Source organism: Macrobrachium nipponense, chromosome 12, assembly GCF_015104395.2.
Source record: "Macrobrachium nipponense isolate FS-2020 chromosome 12, ASM1510439v2, whole genome shotgun sequence".
Classification (NCBI taxonomy): Eukaryota; Metazoa; Arthropoda; class Malacostraca; order Decapoda; family Palaemonidae; genus Macrobrachium; species Macrobrachium nipponense.
Genome location: NC_087205.1, coordinates 13,403,488 through 13,424,405, shown reverse-complemented (window position 1 = coordinate 13,424,405; position 20,918 = coordinate 13,403,488). Strand labels below are relative to the sequence as shown.

At 34.9% G+C, this 20,918-nt stretch overlaps 1 long non-coding RNA gene across 1 annotated transcript; it reads left to right on the top strand.

Moving 5' to 3' along the window:
- The first annotated feature begins 235 nt into the window (after positions 1–235).
- Positions 236–12,390, top strand: LOC135224950 (uncharacterized). The gene is made up of 3 exons (XR_010316839.1): positions 236–311; positions 10,793–10,938; positions 11,174–12,390. It is a non-coding gene; the product is annotated as an uncharacterized LOC135224950 (long non-coding RNA).
- Positions 12,391–20,918: the final 8,528 nt, after the last annotated feature.

Below are 20,918 nucleotides of genomic sequence, written 5' to 3'. Positions count from 1 at the left end.
TTCATATATTTGTTGAGTCTCTTTTCCCCAGTAAAGATGACCATAAAAAACAAGAAATAAGATCCCAGTATAGAAAACGGGAGGAGATGTAGAGGGCACTGCTTGTTTCCAAAGACACTAAAGCAGGCCAGTAACTCTAGTCCTTGATGCATTACTTTCGTTTTGAGTCCTTGATTTTCCCTAAAGTAGAAATGAGGGTGTTTCTTGCATATGGCGCCGTTTATTCAATTGGTGTGTGATTTAGAAGATATCAAATTTGAGTGCTTTGTGCCAGAAGTTTTATTGCCTCCTTTAATTGGATTTGGGTATAGGTGAGTTTATATTACTGTATTGTTGGGCACGTTGCGGAATTTGAACTAAACTTTTAAACCCAGATTATGCAGCCCACAGAAACTAATATATAACTCAAGACTATGGTGAAGTGAAATGTTGGTGAAACAGATTAGATAAATATCGAATTCATTTCAGAGTTTTTCAAAGTGTGGTGAATTTGTTAATGGAGCTGAGAGCTTAACCATCTGTTCAAGCTCGGTTCAAAAGATTTAAAGGTTTGTAGCTGACCCATATCTTTCGAATGTGTGCAAAGCTAGTTCATTCGGCCCATCATTTTGAATATCACCACTTGTGCTAATGTTTTTCCATATTAGGAGTGAAGCTTTGTTAAAAGGTTTGGGCCTATGTGCTGAATCAACTCTTAACACTTTAGTGAATGAATGTATATATGCAAGAAAGTGAAGCTATTACTGAAATAACTGTTCGTATCTTCAGAATTACCAAATACTGTGTTTAGCTAGGTAAAGGGCCTATATGTGAAATGTTTTTTTCTGTTAACTTCACCTTTTAAAACTTTATCGTGCATTACTAAGAGGCTCATAAGTCTAGTGGGAGTATTTGTCACAAAAGATTTGTTTTTCCTGTATTTTTTTTTTATTTTCTCGTCAAAATCTTATTAAACTGGTTGTGCATTTGAGCTTTCATTATATATATGAAAAATATTTTGGTAAATTAAAAATCTTATAAGATTCAACAAGTACTGAAGAGCTCCACACGGCAATAGTTTGATTTTTTGTCGATATAGAAAATGTGTAGAATGCAGTACGTGAGATAATTTGATTAATTTACGAAGATTCAGAAATTTACCGAAAAAATTTGCGGTTTGCCGTTATTTGTTTTTTACTTACATCCCAGAGGGGCGCTGGTGCTAAACATGGTTCAACGTGAAGTGGGCGTAGATGCCCCACTGAAATGGTTAGCTACTCATTGGTTATTGTAATTATTGTAGCCATCTATATTCAGTCACTCATCTCTCAAGTTTAATGGTTGTTATAACCTTCCCTGCCTATTTCCAATGTAGCTTCATCTTGAAACGCAAAGTATATAATACTTACGATAATCGAAATCTAATATTTCATATTTTTATGCTGCTTGAATATTGACGCGGATGGGAATCTTGATCCAATTTTGCTTACTCGGTGAGTAAGCCTACAAACTACTTTGTTGTTGTTGTAAATGATGTTAGTGTTGTAGGGGTAAGAAAGCCTTAAAATGTCTGAACGAGTTTTCTGTTGCGTTAAAGATAGAGGAATTTTAGGTAAGGATTAGATTTATTACAATAAAAGTAAAAATGTGTTAAACAGTACATAAAAATGGTTTCTAATAAAATATAGCGAATTAAATTTTCGTTTGTGAAACACGGTCTATTTGGCCGAGCACGTCTTGATTTATTTGACATACTGAATTTAGAGGCTTTACTTCTGTGAGTTATTTTGCTTCCACTTACAATTGAGAATATGAGAACGTGTTCATTTTGTCCTTTTTATTGATCCTTGTATGAGCACTAATTACGAAGACCACTTCACATTTAGTTAGGAATGTAATGTTTATAGCTTATGCGTCTGGAAAATCCTGCACATGCTCCGAGTAAGCTAGAGATCAGATCACGACTTTAGTTTTGGATAAGGACTAGATCAGTGGTTTTCAACCTGTGGGTCATGACACTAGCATTTTGAAAATATTTAAGTGTAATATCTAGAAATAATGGAGCACAAAATGAGACCTTACCTTACAGACCTTACATCTTGTTCAGATTGCCTCAGGTCCATCAGTGTGAGGCACCTCTACCAGAGAATTGCTAATGCATCTTCCGGTATATTTTGCATCTTCCAATCTTAGATAGTCAGGGATGCAGCTTAGATATTTGTCGAGCTTATTCTTAAACACATCTACGCTCACTCCTGATGTATTCCTCAGATGAGCTGGCAACGCATTGAGTAGACGATGCATAGTTTTGGGCATTAATAATCTACCTCTGCTTGCTCTTTCTGATATTTTTAGCTCTATGATGTTTTTGGCAATTCCTTCTGTTTCCATGCCTGAATTATCATGTAGCGTTCTCTTCTTTCTAGACTATATAATTGGAAAAACTGTAGTCTTTCCCAGTAGCTAAGATCCTTAACTTCTTTTCTAGCTGTAAAGGACCTTTATACACTATTTGTGCAATATCCTTTTGGTAGTGTGGGTACCATAACTACAAACATACATTTTATAAAGCATAATCATGTGTTCAGCTTTTCTTGTTTTGAAGTGCCATAACATTCACATTTTTGCTTTGAATTTTGCCAATAGAATTGCTATTTGATCATTGTACACGTTCCTATTCAACATCACACCAAGGTCTTTAACTGCTTCCTTATTAGTGATTGTCTCGTTATTAGGTCCCCTATATGCATATAGCTTTCTTTCTCTATATCCATAATTTATTGGTTCAAATTTATCAGAGTTAAATACCATCCTATTTACCTCTGCCCATTCATATACTTTAAGGTCTCTTTGTAGTGCGTTCCTATCTTCATCACAAGTAATTTCTCTTATTCTTGTGTCATCGGCGAAACTACTTGCTACCGAGTCCTTAACATTACTCTATGTATGCAATCATAATAACAAACAGCAATGCAGCTAGCACCGTACCTTGTGGCACACAGGATATTACCTTAGTTTTATCTGATTTCTCATAGTTTGCAATAACTGTTTTCTGTTATGCTAAAATTCTTTTATCCATCTTCCTACTTGGTCCACTATATTATGTTTTCTGATTATCTTCACTAATATATTATGGTCTACCTTGTCAAAAGCTTTTCCAAAGTCTAGATAAACCATTTGTTTCTTTTTAAGTTTTTCATATTTTTATATCTTCTCACAGTGGACTACAGTAGGGTTTGTGCACTTTTCCCAGGTACAAAACCATGTTGTCCTATCTTAAACAAATAATTTTTTTTCATAATTTTCTTCATTACCCTTTCATACACTTTCATATGTGGATGTTACTCACAGGCTTATAATTACTTGCCTCTAGTCTTGATCCACTTTTTAAAGTAGGGGTAATATATGCTAATTTGTGTTCATCTAAGTTATTATATTTCTTTGCCTTAATAATATTGCAAGGGGCTTTGCGATAGAATGAACTACTTTAACAAATAAAATAGCGACACCATCAGGCCCAGCTTCTGCTCCATTTTTGATTTCATTAATATATTATGGTCTACCTTGTCAAAAGCTTTTGCAAAGTCTAGATAAACCATCTGTTTCTTTTCAGTTTTTCATATTTTTATATATGTTCTCACAGTGGACTAACATTTGGGTTTGTGCACTTTTTCCAGATACAAAACTATGTTGTCCCATATTAAACAATTATTTCTTCATTACCCTTTCATACACTTTCATATGTGGATGTTACATGCCTATAATTACTTGCCTCTAGTCTTGATCCACTTTTGAAAGTAAGGGTAATATATGCTAATTTGTGCTAATCATAAATCTTGCCTGTATCTACACTGCCTTAATAATATTGCAAGGGGCTTTGTGATAGAATTAATTACTTTAACAAAATAGCAGCGACACCATCAGGCCCAGCTGCTGCTACATTTTTAATTTCATTAATAGCCTATACTATCGGCTTCATTATTATATCTCTGATAAATATTCACAATTTTCATCCCTTATTTCTGTATCATTATCTTCATTATCAATTTTAGGAGTAAAGTCTTTTATCTTTCTGCCAATATGTTGCATATTACCTTTTTTTTTCATTCGTTAATCTCCATTTCTTAGAGGGCCTATTTCTTTTCTTCTTTTATTCATCTTTTTCGCATATGATAACAGTTTGGGGTGTTTTGCTTGATATTTATAAGGGTTTTTTCTTCTAAGTCCCATTTTCATTTTCTTTTGATTGTATAATCGTTTGTTCTGCATTTTCTATCTTATTATTTAGATCCATCACTTTCCATGCACACTTTCTTTTGCAAGACTTTTTTTTTTTTTTTTTTTTTTCCACTTTCTGATTTTCTGGAATAAGATCCTTCTGTCTCTTGGTATGCATGACACTTTTACTTTCCTTCTTTGGTATTTATTTATGCACTATTTTCTCTAATATTTTCTATAATATATCCATATTTACCTGTATATCATCACTTACGAATGTTATCCTAATCTTTTTTTAATTCTTCATTTCTGACCATTTTACATTTTTACTGTAGAAATTGTATTTTCCATATCCTTCCCACTTTTTCATCTCTTGCTTATCTCTGTTTTCACTTGCTTTGGAATGGACTGTTAATTCTGACATTATGGTCTGAAATACTCGTATTATAAACTATCATTTCTTTAACATAATTCACCTCATTCACAAATACTAGGTCTAAAGTATTTTCCTTTCTTGATGGCAGGTGATTTATTTGTTGAATGTTGTATTCTAGTAGCATATCTAATAGCTTTTCGAATTGCCTCTTATCTTCACACTACTATACAACCACAATCTCTTATTCATTCTTTCCAATCTACGAAAGGAAAGTTAGTCTCCTGACAGGAGAATAATCCAGTCTTTGATTTCTACATATATAATCTAATTTTTCTATTGTCAACTCTTTAGTATTAGGGGGTCTATAATAATACATGGTTCATTAATTTTCAGATTCAAATTCTACCGCTATTAGTTCACATTCTGAGTTACTATATTTCTCATATATTTTTCCTTATGTCTTTCCCATATATTGCGGTTCCCCCTTTATTCCTTTTTTTTTTCTATCAAATCTATAAGTTTGGAACCCCTTTATTTGATCATCATTAACAGTCTCTTGGGAATACCAGGTTTCACTTATATTCATTATATTTTATTTTCAATTTGGGTTTGTTCTTCTAAGAACTTATTTATTTATTTTTTGGTTACTCTTAACTAAACCCTGTGCATTCATCACTGATGGTTTGCGTGTTATCCCCTTCATTTAATATGGGTAATATGGATTTTCCCATGTGTCTTTCCTGTTCTGGTATGTTGTTCTTTTCTAAGTTTCCAGAAATTCTGACATTAAAAATCCAACTTTTCCAATATATTTGATCTTCATCATAATTATTAATTTTGTGTATGAATCTGCAATTTTCTCCGTATCTGCACCATCCCCTTGCATCGTATATATAGTTCTTGTCTCTTGCATTGTATCTTGGAGCTGATGCTTGCATTTTCGTTGTTGACATACCATAGTGTGGTGATGGCTTGTTTTTTTCCTTCATCTCATGTTCTTTGCTCCTTTCTTTGTTTCTTTTTGGATTTTTAGTTGATTTTGATTCATGGTTACAGGGTGCATATATTTACATTTTTTGTTGAACTTACATCCTTTTCCTTTCAAGTTTTTTCATATTTTTGTTCGTAGATCTCTGCATTCATCCTCAAAGCAGTCTAGGTAGGCACATTTACCATAATTTTGACATACCTAGGGATGTTTGTAGTAGCATCTTAAAGTGAATCTGCAATTCCCCCTTTTCAAAAGGGTTCAAAAGGGTGCAGACTTTCTTTTCTATTTTTTCTTGCTCTTTCCTATCAGTATGCAGATCTGGGTAAAGCCTCTTCGGGATTTTTTGTGTTTTAGTTTTTCTTCGTATGTATGCTGCTTGATTGCCTCATATGTAGTATCTATGAGTATCTCTGCATCCATACTCTTGTCCTGCTCTTTGTTTTCATTATTTTTTTACTGTCATATCAGTTTTGTTTTCTTTTCAGTTTTCCTCTTCTTCCTCCTCTATTTGCACATTGTCTTGATTTAATAACATTATCTATCCATGAGACACATTGAGCCAAATACTCTTGCATCCCCATTCGTATTTTGCTGGACTTCAGCACATTGGGGATGCGTGGGTATGTTGCATGCATAACATTTCCTGATCAGGTTTTGTGGATTTACTATGCTATACCACACCTTACACAGTCTGCATGCTTTAGGCATTCATTTTCCTATTGCATCAATTAGTATATTCACAATTTTCACCTTATTAATTTTCTTTGTTGTAATGTGTTGATCGATGTAAAGTTTCTTTTAAGTCTCTGACCACTTGAATTTTATTCGGAACTCCAATTATTTTCATGATATTTTTTGCTGGTTTGTTAAGTTTGAAGGATCATATCCTTCCAATATGTCTATGAATACTTTTGTATCGTTTTGATTAGGGCTGCTGTTGATTTAATAGATGAGAAATGCCAGCTCCGTTCCTACTAACCCATCATATTGCATATCTGCAGTGCAATTTCTTGCCACACTTGGAGCTTACTGCCATCCTGATCAAATTTACAATAATTCACTCGATAAACTAACTTATCCTACTATTATCATACTAATCACGAACACTTCTAGATATAATTAGTTTTATAATTAGTTTTCTAATCTTATGTTAAACGTGTGATATCGGTTGATTAATCAGACTGTGCACAGGTACGTCTCACCAGAGAGAGAGAGAGAGAGAGAAGGGGGGGGGGGGGGGGGGGGGGGGGGTGCTAACATTTTCTTCCAGTAATGAAAACGTGAACTAATGAAGTGCTCTAAAGAAATAGTGGTAGATCTAAGCCCTTATTCCGCGGCGAACTAGACTATGCCAGTTGACTTTTTTCTATACAGTTTTACCTCCTGAACAAGAATTTAGGATATTTTTTTCGGCCGGCTGTAATTAACGTGTAATTTACCTTTGAACTCTATCCTACGGTAAGGGGGACCGATGGGAATGCGGGGTTCTGGGTGGGGTAAAACACTTGGGCGAATTATGCCGTTCAACTGTATCCTACGGTAAGGGGGACCGATGGGAATGTGGGGTTTTGGGTGGGGTAAAACACTTGGGGGAAGGTTTTGTAGTGTTATTGTGTCATTTCCTCTTATTTATGACATTTGAAACACGAAATACAAGCTTAAATAAAGCGATATATAAACCAATAATGGAGCCATTACATAGCCAAAATCACTTATTGCTACTGCTATTACGACGCCGAATCCTACTACGCATGCGCCAATCCTACTGCGCATGCGCTGAGATATAAGGGAGCTTTTAGTTCAGACACAAAGTTCCTAAGGAGATAAATGATGGGGGGTTTTGTAGGGGGTTACATGTATTTAACCAATCATGATGCATTATTAACCCTACGTTGCGATAGGAGACTTTTGGGGAGGATTCATGTATTGTTACATATATTCCTTTTCCTCATTTGTTTTGTAATTGTGTAATATTATTTCAAGCTTTTTATTTCTGTTCCGTTTATCATAGTATTGTTTAATATGTGCACTGACTTGTTCTCACTTCATAATGTTGCCTTATATACCTTACAATATTACGTTACAATTGAGGGCAGGCCACTGAAACTCTTCTGAGGGGTGGGACTAGAAGGCAGTTTTAGGACGTTTCGAGACCTTTCTGTCAATGATGTGAAATTGATGGTATTACATTTTTTGAAATTGATGGTATTACATTTTTCGTGAAATTGGTATTACATCTTTTCATCTTACAGACATTCCAATTCACACATGCATTTTTTCTCCCTTTTTTCTATATTCACCTTTACTTGCCTGTGTGACCCATAACAATTACTTGTTCTATTAGCTTAGGTTGGTTAGCTTATGATCCTAACGTCTGTTACACTTCTAAGATTACCTTCCTTTAAGGGGGGTATGGGGGGGGCGGAGCCCCCCTGGTCAGGCAACATGTTCTACTAGGTTAGGTTACGATCCTAACCTTTGTTACACTTCTAAGATTACCTTCCTTTAAGGCGCCCCCTATGTTAGGTTAGGTTGGTTAGGTTATGATCCTAACCTATGTTACATTTCTAAGATTACCTTCCTTTAAGGGGGGGTACGGGGGGCTCCGCCCACCCCTGTCAGGCAACATGTTCTACTAGGTTAGGTTAGTTTGGTTAGGTTATGATCCTAACCTATATGTTAATTTCTAAGCTTAAGATTGTAAACCTTTAACCGGGGGTTAAGGGGGATACGGGCCCCCCCCCCCCGGTCACCCCCCAGGCCCAAACAAATGGTTTTTTCCTACTAGGTTTTAAGTTTTTTTAATGGTTAGGCTTTAACCGAAATCCCTAAAACCTAAAATTGTTAACATTTCTAAGAATACTTTCCTTTAAGGGGGGGTACGGGGGGCGGTCAGGCAACACTGGACACTGGACTAGGTTAGGTTAGGTTTGTTAGGTTACGATCCTAACCTATGTTACATTTCTAACATTACCTTCCTTTAAGGGGGGGTACGGGGGGGGGGCGGAGCCATCCCGGTCAGGCAACATGTTCTACTAGGTTAGGTTAGGTTGGTTAGGTTTCGATCCCGACCTATATGTTACATTTCTAAAATTACCTTCCTTTAAGGGGGGGTACGGGGGACGGAGCGCCCTCGGTCAGGCAACATGTTCTACTAGGTTAGGTTAGGTTTGTTAGGTTACGATCCTAACCTATATTACATTCTAACATTTACTTTAATAATAATACACTATAACTTTGGTTTCATAAACATAAAAGAAGCTATGTTTGTACGATTTCACTCAACATTTGTTAAGTTCAATTACCCCCAAACAGGCCTCCCTCATTTCCTATATTGTTCACCCATTACAATACAGTGTTCGTGTTTTCTTTCACAAACGTGAATATTTCCCCCCCACCCCCACCCCATCCTCCCTACTCTGTTTCGTGGTCTCCAGCAAACCCCCCCCCCCCCCTCCTTCCTCCTGACAAACTTGACAGTGTCAACCAGCCAGTTGGCGGAAGCACTCCCAGGCACCTCCACCTCCTCTGGGCCTCATTACTAACTCGACTCTGCCCCGTACATGTGTTTAACTGTTTCGTTAGTTATAAGGGAAACATTTCAGCCCATTACTCGGGGCAGTATGAAAGGTTGATAATATACTGTCAAGATCACGGCAGTGGGCGTACTTTAAAATCCACTTCCCACGACCCCAAGATGAGGCTCCATGCCCTTCGTGAAAGCGGCTGCTGAACGCTATCCTCCACCTCTTTAAGGTAAGGTTCCTAATCTTTATGGACTGTTATATTGTGTTTTAGTGTTCCAAAGGTTTAGTGCTTTTGATGTCCTTGATATTTAGTGGGAATTATTTACCACCATATCCCAGCGTGGCTTTACCAACTCGTACCTCGGACTTCCTCTTCCAGTAGCCCCCACCCTTCCCCCCCCTTTTACCGGACATAAGGCTCCCTATTAGTTACGTATCGGACACCCCCTACCAGCATTCAAATATGGCGGTTTGTTTAAGTTTCATGGCCTTGAACCAACACTTCGAAGATTGTTCAGTCAAAGTAGACTATGGCAATTGACGATTTCCTATGTTATTTTGCTTACTTTACAAGAGTTTAAGGTAATATTTTTCGGTCGACTGTAACTAATCTGTTATTTACTTTTGAACTCTGTAGTTGGTACATCGTACCCCTTGTACTGTCATGTAGTCTTGAGGTAAATTAGGTGGTTTAATTACAGTCGACCGAATAAATATTACTTTAAATTCTTGTTCAGCAGGTAAAATAACATAGGAAAACATCAACTGCCATAGTCTACTGTACCGCGGAATGCAGGCTTAGAATTACCGAAATCGTTGATAATGTAAGACTAATTAGTGTTCTAAAAACATTCATAAAATTCTATTTTTTTACACAATTTTGAAGGGCATTGGGCCACGAGTACTTAGGAATGGCAAAAATGGGCCATGGGCACAAAAAGGTTGCAAAACACTGGACTAGACCTTTCAAATTCTGTTCTTACTCGTAAAGTTTTATTTTTCGTTCGCTTAAGGGACAGTAATAGTAAGAAATCTAAATGGATCAGTAGTACCAAAGTGATGATTACTGTAAGGTAATGGAGTGTGTTTGGCAAGCAGTTTGGCAAGCAGATTTTTAAAAGGTAAAGCTTCTGAAAGGGTATTTTTAGCCCAGTGGTTACATCCCGTAGGTCCACACCAGGGTACGTGTTACATTGACACTTTCACACCTTGCCACACTGGCAAAAAGCTAGGTTAGTCATCTCTTAAGTTATTTTCAGAAATTTAATCCCAAATTTTGTGTTAAAGTATGACAGTGTTGCAAATTCTGTTAGGTTTAAAACCACGTACTTCCTGGTGTGGCTAATGACGATTACATTAAGGTTGAGTTGTCAGTTTTTCTATAAAAGTACAGAGGTAATCTGATATTAAAGTTACCGAAGGAGTTTTTATACTAGACGTTTATTGATGTCTTCAGTGCGAATACTGTATATCCGTAGCGAGTACTAATATACTTTTCAAAAGTAAAGTGTTAAGTACAGATTTAGATTTACATTAATATATTTACAACAATCTTGAATTTGTCATTCATATTTGTTTTTGAGTGTCATATAATACTTTCGCTTCAATATGTAGTAAGCCTACCATTTCGGGCATAACACTTAGACTAATAACTTGTACAACGCTGTACACGTTAATAACAGTAGATTTCCCTCTTTCCAGGTAAACCTGTGAGTTCGTAAAAGTAAACATGAGTCTTCAAAAGCTAGGAAGTGAGTGTGTGACGCAGTACATATCAAGAATCTTGCACATCATTGACATTATTGAGTTAAGAGTTGGCTTACTCGTGATGGCGAGCTTTAATAGAGGTAAAACTACGGAGCAATGTACCTGATAATCGGAATCAAGTAGCTTTCCTTAATAAAGGAAAGCTCGGCATTATTTCATCAGAATATGAAATGACTGGCCCTTGACATCTCCCAAGGCAACTGAATTGTGTAACTAAAAAATAAAACTGATAACACTTAAAGTAGGTTTTAGAATGTTCATGAAAAGCAATCTATCTTGTACACCTTTATGCTAATGTGTCAATTTTCTTTGTAGGTTCATGTGGAGAATGGCAAATCAACCCTGAATGACATAGAAGATATTTAACATCTAAGCTAGTAGGTCTGTGGTGGTACAGCAAGAAAACTGTCAGATTTTGCAGAGTTAAACTGATGGACATCTAATTGCAAATCTTCAGGAACCTAAGTCTGTTCAATTGACAATACATTTTTAACTAAAAATAATAATGTATTGTAGTAAAATAAAAATGCAAAGTCAGGATTTAAAAATTCAAAGTGGAAACTAACCTACCTCAGATCAGAGCAGTAAAAGCCAGAGCAAAGTAATACCCCGTTATCAGACGATAATGAAGGGATTACTCATATCTGTCGTCAGACATGGAATGTCCAAAGAAATTGCTCGGATTTAGTCCTTTCAAAAATGGGGTGACCAATAGCATTTGCAAGTTGTGAAAATTATAGTTATCTCACTCCTTTACTGACAAGATATGGGAAGCAAGAAAAGTGGTCACAGGGGACTTAACATACAAACTGCTGAATAAAGGACAAGCCTTAAGAATATCCACATGAGAAGACAGAATGAGTAAAGTACTTGTCATACCATTTCCTTACCATGGGTTAAGGCAAGAGTTAAAGCAAGGAATAAAGGATGACATGAATTGGTCATGCATTTCCCTTCCATGGGTTACAGAAAGGGTTAAAGCAAGGAATAACTGATACCGTGAATTTAATTCCTGTTGCACCTATTACACAGACTTTTGTCTGAGAAGGAACCTTAAGTCTAAAACACCAAAGTTAGATTAGGCAGAAGACAATAGCGTCTGTTAAGGTCAGTAGTCAGCATGCTAAAATTATGACTTAGGTTCACCATATATTTTTTGCAGGGGAGTATAAATGAATGCAACACTATGCAAGGAATTAAATTTTCTTTGTCCTGAGAAAGTTGACTTAGCAAAGTACTTGAGGTTCAACATTAAAGAGGAGGGTTCAGCAAGATTTACATAGATGGTGTTGGAAATTTCCATCTAAGCAAAGGAGACACTAAGAAAGTAAGAAGAGATAAAAAGTCGGAACAACTTTGATGACTACAGGGACTCATAAACCACACGATTCAGAAAAGGGAACAGGGAACAGCCCAAGAGAATAGCTCATTTTTGTCCTGTAAGAAGGATACAAGTTTATCAAGATCAGCAATAGGCCTACGACTAGACGAAACAAGAGCTATATTCATCAGAAACACTAAATAAACAGTTGTAGGTAAATAACTTAATTCCCTTATAAAAGCAGTTAGGTTGCATAGTTTAGATAGATTATCAATAACTTTAGATATGTTTAGTGGTTAACAGAGCTTTGTATAGACAAAAGCTCAACTCTTGGCTTCCATAAGCTCTTATGATCACGATCTGAACATTTCACGAAACAACGACTAAATTATCAATGACTTTTAACCTAAGTAAACAGTCTCGTTCCAGGTACGAAGAGATGAATGTGATGGAAAATCAGTTATGGTTGTCTTCGGTCTGATTCAAATTGTTAGATACCAGGTGGCTACTGAAAACCGACTTGAATTGATTCATGTCCAAGGAATCTCGAGTAAAGTATGATTGTGTGGCTTAAGGTTATTGATAAAAGCTGTGAAAATTAACAAATACTTTGTAATCCAGAGATTTAAAGCGCACTGTTAACAGGTTTTACTTGAAATCGAAAATTGTAACAAATATTTTAATGTTTTCACTAAACTTAAACTATCAAAGTTACCACCAAAACTGGCTGTAGAAGATAGTCGGTAAAATAACTTGAAAGTTGTATCATCTCGGGTAACTTGTTTCATAATTCTTTCATTTTCTTTCCAGAATCCAGTGACATCCTTGTGACGAAAAATCCTGAATAACACACAACTGTTTCAAGTTTGTAGTTCTAGAAGGAACTACATTTACTGCACTTCATAAATCCGAAGACAGCGAACTCTACAAGTAGTTCATTTAGTTTATCCATGAAAGGAAATGATGCACTCTAATAGACTTTTCTTCCCGCGTAGAGTAACGAATATCTCAATACTTTGAACATAAAAGGATTACCCTAGATAAAGTATGATAGGTCTAGCTTTTCTTGGTTCTAAGTCATGGCTTGAGTCCCTCACTACTGGGGAAATATGCTGAACTTGCATACCTTTTTATTTGATTAAGTAATCTGCCCTGGTAATATTTATGTTTACTATTAAGATTAACTAGCATTCTCATAATTACATTCAACAGCTGAATAGTTAAAAACTAACACTGAATATAAAACAAATTGGAGGAAACTTTTTAAATCCTTAAAAGCATACGTAAATGTGGTAACATTCACAAGAATTTATTTTACCCATTCAGAACCATAAAACATTTGTATGGGCTATCGCCTACCCATCTCCCCTTTATCTTTGTCTTGGAGAAAATTGGAAACTACATTTCAATGTATAAGAATTCAAGAGTAGCAGACTGCTGTTGTGTGTACCATTTTCAATTATTTTTTCACTTGAAAAGTGGAATCGGATGAATCTAATTTTTTTTTTTATTTGTAACATTTGACTTTAATTTTGGTCATCAAAACAACTATACATTGAAATCATGCTGGTCACTCCTTTGTGAATATTTAAAAACACAATTTATCATTATTTGAAAATCTGGGATTATAAATTACTTAAATACCAGTTTATTGACGAAGGCATTTAGAGGACCAACCATAGCATTAATCCAATATAAACACTCATATTTAGCAAATTGCAACAGATTGAGGTAAATACCAAAAACGTTGAGTTTGTAATCATTATGTATTTGAAGTTTGAGACTCAGAAACTGTTTTAAATTTTGATTTTCAGAAATTAGTGTTTTAGGGTAGAATATTCAAATAACTTTAAGTTTTTGTACATTAGCTTATTTGTTGAAATCTGTATTTTTGAATTTACCCCGCATTTTTTTAAGTAGCTTATTCACAGCGCTCATTGGTTTGTGTTGCCTAAATTTTTGACTTTCAAACTTATTCAGGGGAGTGACCAGATGCTACTAGACCATATACTGTGGTGTGAAAATTATGAATGAACTATTTGAGGGGTACAATTTTGCTCCATGCTGGTATACCTTGTTCATGAAAATTTTCCTTATAGCTTTTTGGGAGTGTTAATGGAATTAGCAGAAATTTTAGAAGTACTTGAATTTGAGTTTTCATTCTTGAATAACCGGTTAGAATTCCACGATAACTGAAGTCTAATTCCTATTTTGGTATAATAGACATTTTGACTTGCTAGGATACCTGATAACATGGACTAGAATACTTAGGAATTGAAGAAATGCTTCTATAAAATAGCTACATCAAACAGATTTAAGATTAAACTAGTCTAGATTATATATTCAGAGGAAAAGCATATTTTCAGTTACTTTTAAACTTGAAGATAATTAAGGAGATTCATTACCTATACTGAACTTTATATTTTTAGGACTTAAAGTAACGAAATTGAAGGTCAGATTATTGCAGAGCAAATCTCTCGTTTACATTACTCCTTAGGGAATTTTTTTCTAGTTACACCCTTTCAGCTTGTTTCCCCAATGTAACATTTTCTCTCAAATTATTTTATTTTTCCATTAACTGAACTTGAGTGCAATTCTTTCCTTTAACCCATTCATAATTTTCCAAATACATGTGTATGGTCTAGAGCGAATCATTCTCTCAACTGGAGAAAAATACAGTATGCAACTTTATCTTCAACACTGGGAGATATTGAGAAAGACTGTAGCTGACCACAGAACGAGGTGTTATTTGCATTGAGAGAGTAGAAACAGGAGCTTTTATTTAGAAATAACAGATTCACTCTATACAAGAAACACTTTTCCATTTGAAGTACTGTTTATGAAACCAATTCAGTCGTTTGCACTCAGAAATGGATTTCATTTTTACCAAATGTAAAAGACATTACTTATCTAAATTTGACTGCATGTCTAGAGGTAGAGGCAGGGAGTTAATACATTTTTATAGCTACATTTCATATTTAGTTTCGCCTTCACAGTCTAGGTTTAAATATACTGTTAAATAATCATAGATTATATCCAGAAATTTGTCCTATCTAAAATTCGAAATAGTTTTCAAGTAAGATTTAATGACCTAATCATTATTACTGGGAGAATTAAGTTTATATTTGCTTTCTCAAATTGAAATATTTTCTAAGTAAAGCTTTTGAGTCTCCCTTTGAGTTGTATTTCTATGGACCTAGTCGATATCTTTATTATTTGCAATATGCTTAATACGTAAAAATATTAAAGCACGATGATTTTGCACGTTCATTCAGAAGCCATGGTTGAAATGTTTTTGCTAGATAGTTTAGTTGATATTTTCACGTCCTATTCAAATAACCTTTGAATTCACTCACAAATGAAATAATTGTTTAATTACTAATACTTTTAAATGTGAAATGTCAATGTGGTCAAGATAAAATTGGTTACCAGGAAATGTGATGAACATTTTGTAATCTGGTGTATTTGTTTTGTACTTTATTTTTGTTTTACTTTTATGTATTTGTAAAATATGCAAGAGAACTTCTTTAGAAAGATCAATTTGCATACTGCTCTCATTATGATCTGTCAATATTATTATAGGACTTACCGAGCGCATGAAATTAAGAGAAAAGAGAGAAAGGGAGAGAGAGATGCTCCTACAGGATGATCTTGTCTAGAATAGTGAACAAGATAGTTTCCAGTTAGTCTTAGCGAATTTTGGAACCGAACTCCTATCGTGGTATTCAAGGGTCTTGACGAAGGCTATGACGGTGCTCATTTGGATTTTAACTTCCTACCTGATACTTCTATTTGCAATTCGCTGGTTTTCCAATGTCGTTGAATACCCTGTTGATCTTGTCATTATAGATTTAGGTAACGTTCCTTTCCCATTCCCCTCTGGCCTTATCAGTCTCGTCTCATGTTCAATGATTTTAGTGTGTTATGCAATTTGAGGTTTCTTGGTGAAGGTAATGTCATAACAACTGCCTCCTAGCTGAACTGATATCGAAATCTAAATTGCAGTTAGTTTTGCCAATTTACACAGACAGACAGACAGACAGACAGACAGACAGACAGACAGACAGACAGACAGACAGACAGACAGACAGACAGACAGACAGACAGACAGACAGACAGACAGACAGACAGACAGACAGACAGACAGACAGACAGACAGACAGACAGACAGACAGATTGATTTTACTTTGGTTCCCCAAAATTTTGCCCGTCTGCATGCAGACCTTCATTAATGATAGGTACATTATAAACATTTTTGCCAAGTCGGTTGTAGATTCAATTATAGATTAAAAGTGCTTTGCGTAGACGAAATACTTTTGAACGTACTTCGTTAGAGAGCTAAATGAGAAGCCAAGTATTATCGTAAATCTTGTCGTTCAAAGAGTGATATTCTACTCACTGATCAGGAACTTTGAGAAACAAAAGTTATCTTGCATACATTAGTGTGTACTTTGGAGATAATAATAAAACAAACATGTGAACCTTAAAAAATTTACAAATAAAGAGGACAGACTCCTCTTGGTCAGCACTGCAGTGACTCGTGGAGGCGAGTGAGTGTTCTCGGCAGAAGACAAAATAAAGCAGGTGTCTTTGTCACCTGTCTATTTGAGAAGGTGTCCAACGCTTGACATTTGTAAACAGTAAAGTCCAGGTTTCAGCGTCAGGTTATTAAGAGATGGAAGAGGAAGTCCTCTTGTCGTTGTGGTTTTCTGACCAAATATCTTGCCAAGTTTCTTATGTCAATGATGAAGAATTATGGAGTTTAATTATTGTGACGTACAAGATAATGGTTCTTGAGTTTAAACGGTACCTGGCCACTCGGTAGTCTGAGTTGCCATCATTAACAATATGCTTGAGTTGATATTTCTGTGACTGTTGTTGTTCTAGGCAATTTTTCAGTTGACAAAGATACGTGTACTATGCTTTATTTAGAAAATGCTTTTGGCATTTGTGTTACAGTATACTTGAAAATAATGTTGATCCTGGGAAGGCCCTAGAGATTTGTCTAGAGGAAGCAAGCCTTTAGAATTTTGTGAACTTTACTCTGGTATAGATTAAGCCTGAGGTGAACTAATTATTGAATGTTAATGAAAGTTTGTCTGCACTAATTTTCCAGCCTTAAGAGTATCGAGTATCCCACATATTCCTTTTGCTTCATTTTCTCCTTTTGTTTCATTTTCTCCTTTTGCTTCATTTTCTCCTTTTGCTTCATTTTCAAAGCAGCAATTGATAACAGCTTTATATATACTCGTGACAGGTGGTGCATAAAGTCAATACTTGGCCACTCCCCTTTTGCTATGAAAACCAGCCTTCCATATGTCTTTCATTGTGGTACTTTTGGTCACATTTCGGGGTTCGTGGGCCATCCGAAAAGGGGGAACCAGCTTGTGGCGTAAACACGACTCTTGTCTTGTGATTTCCATCCATTCTTTGTACTTGAAATAAAGAAGGGATTGAACGTCACGATTTAAGCACCTTTTGAGACCGATGTGTAACAGGTTCATTTGCATTCCATATTAAATAGGGGGCGAAGGATAGGATAAATATTTAGCTTAAAGGTTATAGGATAATAGAATATTAAGTATAACCATAGGATGAAGATTTCGTTAAAAGGTTATGTAATGTAGTACAGGGTAAATATTTGGTTGAAACTTGAAATGTTATAGGTTGCAAAATGTACTGTAAAGATTTAACTCTAACATTATAGTGCTTAAAAGGCAGAATAAAGATTTAGTTTAGAAAATGCTATCTATCATTTTTAATAGATTGATCTAGTAGAATAAATATAAGGTTAATAAGACTTGAATAACAAATGAAAAACTAGTTAGTTTCCGGTTCTGAATAATTATCGAAGTATTTTTTTATAATTAATTTTTCTTCAGTTTAAGTAAATGATAAGTTCGTAGGCTAAGAAATAAATTTTATTTATGAAAATAAAAAAATCTCATTGATTTGAGAAACTATTGGATGGCTATTGGAAACATTAAATAAATGTAGTCAAAAGGTATGATCACCTAAAGACCAGTTAGTAAGAAGAAAACGTATCCTATAAAAAAAAAGATTACTTTAATATCAATGTACAGACTCGAGTCACCCATTATTTTATGGTAATTTATTCTAGTTACTGCACATAGATAAGGTTATGTAAAAGCTACTATCACTATTATCGTCCATAAAAGTTATGTAAAAGCTACTATCACTATTATCGTTCATAAATGTTATGCAAAAGCTACTATCACTATTATCGTTAATATACGTTGCAAATTTTGGGTCGAGCTAAATTTTTTTATTGCGCTTTCAGTTTATTTTTCCTTGACACTTTTGGATCAAAATTGAATCTTTAAACAATGGTATTTATTCATCTAATATTTTCTTCTCATGTAATGGTATATATTGTTTAGTTTTATTTCTGATGATAATGGGGACCATACTTTTTAATACTAGATTTTTAGTATTAGCTTGTTTAAAGGGACTGTTAGTAATTTGAAAATTAGAGCAGCAGTATATAATCTAAAATTAGATTTTATTGAAAGCTGATACCCACTTATTTCCAGTACATGTTGGATTCTATAGTTAATTTTATTGGAGTAGTTTAAATTTTGCTAGATGGATTCCATTAACTGCATGACCATGCAAGGTGGTGCTTTGTTAGGAAATAATCTTAAAAAAAGAAGCCATTCTTTTCCTGATTAAATTTAACTAGGAAATATCTTTTGGAATTAGCCATTTGGAGCCATAGGGTGGTCTCTCTCTCTATGGGAATAATTATCATAACATCTATCCCCAGTAGATATTTGGAGCCATAGGTTCCCCTCTCTCTCTCATGGTAATAATGATCATAACATCTATCCTCGGTAGTTATTCGTTATTTAAGCTATCAAGGTTGTTTTGTTATAGTATTCAGTAGCAAATAGTTAATTTACTGTAGTCATTAAGATAAAGGGATATGCCATAGTTTGTTTAGAACAATACTATAACCGTTCCACTATAACTCGCATCAAACCTATTCTCATTACTTATGAACGCATACTATCGAAGTTTATACCCTGTTACTACTATATAAAGACATTTTCAAAGTAAACTCTTAAATAGCCGGATTTTTTGTTTTTGCGTTTCTATCCGAATTAACTAGAAAACCATTCAAGTAAAGTAAGATTTCATGATTGTAAAACTAAAACTGCATTACAATAGTTTAACTTTTTTCACATGGTGTAAAAAGTCACATGCCAACTATTTTTTATGCGGAAAATCATAGAGATTCTAAAATTGATCTGTTCATAAGATATATGTTTTTAGAAATTTTAAATTTATGGCACTTTTTAGTTCATTGGTCCCTAGGATTTGTGGTTAAGATTGAGTATACGATCTTTGATAAATAAATTTTTGATTTTAGTTTTGTTCTATATAAAAAAAAAGTAGACTTTGAGTAGCTTTTGTTTATTAACTCAAAAGCATACTGTAAATAAATGATCTTTCTATTAAGATGAATACAAATTCTCTTTTCTGCCATGGTCATGCTTTAAGATTTATGAAAGTCTGTGCCAGACATTATAATTATTCTGGCTTTGTGGGTTTGGTATCAATTTAAAACTTAATTTGAATCTTGGCAGTGGTAATAAGCTTAATTAAATTTGGTTTTAATGTAGAATCACACGCGATTCCTTGCCTTCAGTTGTTCTTAATGTGACAACTTCCGTGAAGTCTGTCTATGTCTCAAGCAGTTTTCATTATTACACCTTAAAACTTGTTACCAGTTTTTTTACTTATTGATGAATTACTACACAGATCACTATTTTTGTGTGTCCTCTGATTCTTTTTTTTACCTAACACACAGGATAGGTAAAAAAAAAACTATCTTTATAATTAACTTCACAACTTTCGTAGCAGAAACGGTTCTGGGTGGAATTAAATTAATAACTATGGCATATCTTGTAGAAAGTCTTTAGACAATGGTTAGGTCTAATTATAAAACATTGGCTTGGTAAGCTTCCATAGATATCTGAGAGCTAGAATGTCATTGAATTGAAAAAAGCTGTAGGAGAATTGTCCGGTATATCACCCTTAGGGAATGCCAGAGAATCGAGAAGTAGGGAGAGTTCCGTATTGAAGATTCTTAACGCTAGATTTCAACTATTAAATCTCTGGGGAAAGTTGTTGGGAATACCTCCCCTGTGGAATGCCGCGGAATATATTGCGCAGCGCAAACTCAAAAGATGCCTTGGTGGTCCATGTACAGTAGAAGGCGACGTTAGCCCGATTTGATAATCTCGCTGGTGGACCAGGCAGATAATGAGAACATTCGCTGTGCATCTCCTCCTCTCGACCCGACTCAATCACTTACATGGGATGGTGGCGATCTCTTGAAAGGCAGATTGTGAGTTTGCGTTATCTCCTCTGCTTTTGGGGTGGCCTGGCGGGTTCTCTTGTGACGTAATTGTACCATGATTGCAGTATAGATTTGTGGCTGGCTGTAATCCCATTAGCGAATAAAAGAATGTGTAATTATCAGTTTTTGTCCCATTGACAAAGTTGTTTCCAATTTTAAAACTCTTAAGATTTTTATAAAAAAATGTGCCATTAACAGAATTCTCTAATTTAAAGTAAGCTTTAAAAAAGCTCTTTTGAAAGCTTGTGAACGAAGAAAATTTAAGGAATTAAACAAATGAGCCGAACCATAAATTTCATGAATGTTTTATGACTTAGTTAAGGTCAAGCTTAATCTGTATTCATTAGAGAAAG